Below are 6,000 nucleotides of genomic sequence, written 5' to 3' on the forward strand. Positions count from 1 at the left end.
ACTGTTTCCACATACACAATTAAGCTTGTTCTAAGTAACGACGGAGCAGGGCCGCGCCAAAGCTCAAGCGGTTAGTCGCTGGCTTCCCACCGCGGCGGCCCGGGTTCGATCCCGGGTCTGGTCAAGTCGGATTTGTGGTGGACAAAGTGTCGCTGGGGCAGGTTTTCTCCGAGTACTTCGGTTTCCCCTGCCAATCTTCATTCCACCAATTGCTCCACAATCACCCTCACCTATCATATGGGACTGGTACAAGAGGCCAGAAGTGGCCGCAGTACAAGGGGCTTAGTCCCACCCCACTAGCATTAAAAAAAAACGACGGAGCGTTACAAAGCAGTTGCAGCAGCGATACGTGCAGTAGTGACCGACGTTTGGCAGGTAGCTACCTGCTTGACACACGCACTGTGTAATCTAATAATGCGAGGCAGACGACTGACTCGTAGCTACGCGAGATGAAATTAGTCCCACAAGGCAGTGTAATAACCCTGATACGTGGAGTTCCGGATGAGATGGGGAAGGAACAGGGTCTGAGTGGCATTCTTTTATCCCGAGCACAAAGACAAGAGGGGAGAACGCGAGGGAGAAGGAAAGTCATCTCAGAGGGTCTATTTCTTGAACTTCCTGGTGGGGCCCTTAGTCGACTTGTCTCTGAAGACAAATGTCAGTGCCTTGACTTAGGCATAACATTGTCAGGAGACAATTAGGACGATGAGGCTGTTTCCGTAGACTGACTGAGACATCGAAGCTCCTCTTGCATTGTATTCCAAGATCCCTGCTCTGTGGCTACAAGGCAAGAACGTTCAGGAAACGGTGGTTGTTATAGCTAATGCTTATTACTCAACTATGCGTTAGTTATAACTTATTTAATGACGTTATCAATATCTCAGACCACATAGCGACAAAAGTAAGGTGATAAATTAAAAAGAGATTAGAAGGGATGTGGTCGCCTCTGTGGTCTAGTGGTCAGAGTTACTGGCTACAGATCCAGAGGTCCGGGTTCGATTCCCGGCGCTTCCAGATTTTTTTCTATGAAGTAGTATGTCTGGAACGGTGGTCAGAGTTACTGGCTACAGATCCAGAGGTCCGGGTTCGATTCCCGGCGCTTCCAGATTTTTTTCTATGAAGTAGTATGTCTGGAACGGGGTGCATTCAGCCTCGTGAGGAAAACTGAGGAGCTATTTCAAGGAAATAGCGGCTCCGGTCTAGAAAACCAATAATAACGGCCGTGGGGATTCGTTGCGCTGACCACGCGACCCCCTCTATCCGCAAATTTGGCAGTAACTTCGCCGACAAGCGGCGGTCGCTCGGTCGGTATAGTTCGCTTGCGGACTAAACCCACGTTGTTTGTTTGTTGCGTTGGCGGTAAAAATTGTATATGTTCATAATTAAGTGGATTGGAGAAAGGAGAAGTTAGTCTTATATGCGAACATATGCCGTGCACGAAGTCTCCAAAGGAGCGGTGTCTGTTGCCACTAAGCGAGTTTATTTGCTAGCGCTTATACGGTCTGGCGTCCCTAACTGTGTACGCATATGTATTGATCACTGCGAATAGTTATTATTTTGAGTAGAGGTTTCAGTTTTGTGACTCTGATAATTACATGTTACCCTGTAACCTGTGTTGATTGCTACATAAATTATCCGGACAAGCTTGTCTGAACGGGAAAACCGCAACATTTCACTGTTCCGAACGTAGTAATGCTGGGGTAGAGACTATCAGGAACGTTAATCGGGTATCTGTCAAGAACAGCCCGAGTTGTAGTGAAATGGGGGATTACTGGATGAAGTTTCAAGTTGGAGGGGAAAAAGTTTGAACAGGTAGAATATGAAAACCGGAGAATCTGAAAATTATAGATAAGCTCATTAATGTGTATGAAGGGAGAATAAGAAATAAAAAGAAATGGAAATTTACAGTTGGAGATGAGCGGGAGTGTACAAAAAGTTTGTGTATAGAATTATTGAGGAATTTCGTCGTGAAATTCTTCCTTTTTACCTCATCATCGCAAGTATCTCTCATTCATATTAAAACAGATAATTTAGGAACAGAAATTCACACAAAGAGTATTTCCACATGAATACCGAGAAAACAAAATTTGTTCTGTTTGAACTCAGGATTACTGTATTAGTTCAGTTTTTCTCTTGGTACTTCTGCCTGACGTTGCTATATTTTTTTCTCCTTACCCTGTCACGTGTCCGGTTTTTGTACATATAAAATCCATTACTATTTTCTTTCAGTATTGTGCTGATTTCCGGTCACGGTAGCCGAGCGGTCTAAGGTATGCACTGTCTTCGCTCGCTCTGAGATCTGGATCTTGGGTTCGAATCCCACTCAGGGCATGGATGTTCGGTGTTTCTGAGTTTGTGCGTTTTTCTGTGTTTGTGTACAGGTAGATGCCTTGCGACGAGCTGATAACCCGCCCAAGGAGTCCTACCGAATGTCTTAAGATCTAGTAAGCCGAAGTGAAACAGAGAGTTTTACGGACGTAGGTCAAGGCCCAAGTTGGGGCTGTAGAGCCAAAGCAAAAAAAGAAAAAAATAAGAAAAATTATACCGATTGCTGCAAGGAGATTAACTTCATGGGGAAATGTTTATCTTCATCTTCACAGTTCACCTGGCAGTGTTTTAACCTGCCTCTCAAGATTTGCTGATTTTAATGAAAACGTGCTGACAGATGGGCGGGAAGGACCACTCCTATATGTGATCTTTTCCTGCACTCGAAATGCAAATTCTAAACACATATTTGGAACACAGGTATTCTCTTCCATACATCAGACGTAGGTACCATCGAGATGCAAGCAATCATTTAAAATAAATAAATATTTACTGATTATTTACCCGAAATCAAAATCGCAGAAATGGTATCAAGTGTTTGTGAATTCGCTAATCGAAAATTATGCATATCCTAAACTTGTTTTTCTAACATTGGAGAATGATTGTCGGATGTAAATTTATTAACTTCATTATTGAATCGTTTTTTGGGGGGGCGGGGGGCGGTTCAGCCCCAATTTGGGCCTTGGCGTAGCTCCATGAAGTAGGTTTACTTCGGTTTACTAGATTTTAGACGTTCGGCAGGACTCCTTGGGCGGGCGATCAGCTCATCACACTGCCTCTTTCTACACACAAACACTGAACATCCAAGCCCTGACTGGGATTCGAACCCATGATCACAGCTTCCAAGCGAGCGAAGACTGTGCATGCCTTAGACCGCTCGGCTACTGTGACCGGCTGTTGAATGCTTAGCTCTGTTAATTATAGTGTCTTCCCCGAAATACATGAAAGGAGCTCGTCGATATTCATAAGAAATTAGGGATGCAAATTGTGAAAGCGGAAAGGGAAATGATGAGCAGACATGAAAAGAGCCGTACGAGATGTGACTTAAAAATTGTGACTGAGAATTTAACAGGATATAGATAATTAGTTTATTTGCGTTTGTCTTTTAACACTATTGGAGAGACAGAAATAAATTCAGATACATAAATCCCTGTCTTAAAAGTCCTCTTCCCTTTTTTGATTGAGTTTCTCAAGTCATACATACGAACAATCAAACCTGATTGGAGGAAAATAGTATGAGGGGGAGGAAGGAAAAATTGTATAAAAACGGGCATTCCGCTTGTGGCTATGCTACAGTGAAATCTGGTATTTGCAATTCTATTGGCAATTTACATCGGATTGTATTGTTAGTTGTACTTTTCGTGACACAATGGTAATATGGTGGAGTGGGAGGACAAAAGGACCGCTTCGTTTTGTGCAGGCGTGGAATAAGGCGTAAGATTTCGTCACCTCGTACATTCTGGCATCTGGAAACAGAAGTGACTGATTAAGAAAAAACAGTCATTCCAGGATTTTATGGAACCCGAAGATTCATTCCCGTGTTCACAAGAGCCCTCCACTGGTCTCTATCCTGAGCCAGAGCAATCCATTTCATACCATCCCATGCTATCTCCCTAAGATCCATTTTCATATTGTCCACCCAATTACGCATTTGTCTTCCCAATGGTCTCCTTCCTTCGTCTTTCCCACCAATATCCTATATGCATTCCTTTTCTCCTCCATTCGTGCTACATGCCCTGCCCACCTCATCCTCCTTGACTTGATCATTCTAATTATACTTGGAGAAGAGTACAAGTTATGAAGCTCCTCATTATGCAGTTTTCTCCAACCTCCTGTCACTTCATCCCTCTTTGGTCCAAATATTCTCCTCAACACCCTGTTCTCAAACACCCTCAGTCTATGTTCCTCCCTTAATGTCAGAGACCAAGTTTCACACCCATACAGAACCACAGGCAAAATTATAGTTTTGTATATTCTGATTTTTATGTTTTTAGACAGCAGACAAGAAGACAAAACGTTCTGAACTGAACGTTAGTATTAGGTATGCCATTTTTTAAATGTTTAATTTCATACTTTATTCACCAGTAATATATTTATCGCGTCTATTATTAAATGATAGGCCACTCTAACATTCAACCACAAACACATGATAAGACCCTAGGGAGTGGTTATCATCTGTATCCGGCATGGTACCCGTTGCCAGTCGAGGATATGATTTCAGAAATAATGCCAGAAATCATCAAGTATGCAGAATTGAACGAAAATCACATCAACATTCGCCTCAGTAAATTGCCTTTCATTCCATGGATCTCTCAATCAGGCTTCATCAATTTATGATGCGACATGGGGGCACTGCCATGCTTCGCGGAAGGCACGGCCGACAGTTGGCAGGTTGCTGGTTAGCGACTCAGAGCACTGTGGCTTAGACTGAGTCACTGGTAAGTTAACGCGTAGCAGCTCAGGAATGTGTAGATAAGCAGACATGTGACTAATCCTGGTTGCTGAAGACTATCAGAGCAGCAACAGCGCAAGAATAAGAGAACTGACAGATGTCGTGTTGCAGTTAATGCTCATGCTTTGTGATCGGGGAGTACTGAGTTACAAACTTGGCTTGGAGTTTTAATATCCTGTCACCTTTAAAATAATTAAAACTCCTGTAACAGACTATGGAAGCCCATAGGGTTGTGAGATGTTGAGGTTCCCACATTTTCTAGACAATCGGCTCATAGATGGCGGTAAGGTTGTCAGCCTTACGCGCCGGCCGCCCTTTACATCCAAGAATATTCCTGGTACTCATTTCTGTTAGACGTTGAGTCATAGGGCCATAGTGCGGCTGGAAGGGGTAAATCGGCAGTGACACGAAGCTGACAAATCACCTCCAGGTAGTGCCGAGGTCAGAGTGGATCTATACATTCACCCCTCCATACGCCTTCGTGGCCTCGTGCTTGATTAGTTAAGCACAAGGACAACTTTACGTTTTACCTTGACATGTCCGTTTCTAGGAATGGGTCCTCCTCTTGTATGAGCGATGAGTCGGCCTTACTGTATAGGCGCTACGGTTGTTTCTTCTTGTCCAGTTGCACGTACATTTGGATTCGCGTGGTTTAGAATTACTTCTGCCGGTGTCCTGCATAATTTAGTTATGTAGTCATACACGTAAGGGATTTTGAACACCATGTGCAGTTCGCAGACTGGCGTTCCTCGGTACGAACCGCGTAGAAAACACCGCTTCCAACAGTTGTCCTATTGTTGTGTGCATATGCGTTGCCGCGAAACTTTTTTAATTATCNTTCTGCCATCCTGATAAAATAAACATATCTAAATTGAATATTTCTTCAAATATATTTTATAAACGTCACACCTCTTTATATTGTATTGTGCATGTGTTTTATATAAAAGCCTCTGCGCGTAAGGGAAAATGGGAGAAAGAAAAGCGTTTCAGAATATGATACGACTTTCAGCATTTTTGCGGGGCGAAAGACTTTTGACAAGTCGGCTGCCCTTTCATCGCCTTCCCTTATCTACCCCCCCTCCCTCCTTTCCGCCCACTCTTCCTAGTCTACACTGAACCTCTCAGTCGTCGCGAGATGGTTGACATTTCAGCGAACGTTTCCGATTTTCCACTGCTCTTCCTCCAATAATGAAAAGGGAGGGAGATTGAGTGGATGCGGAAAC

Source organism: Cryptotermes secundus, unplaced genomic scaffold (genome assembly GCF_002891405.2).
Source record: "Cryptotermes secundus unplaced genomic scaffold, Csec_1.0 scaffold1184, whole genome shotgun sequence".
In the NCBI taxonomy this organism is placed as follows: domain Eukaryota; kingdom Metazoa; phylum Arthropoda; class Insecta; order Blattodea; family Kalotermitidae; genus Cryptotermes; species Cryptotermes secundus.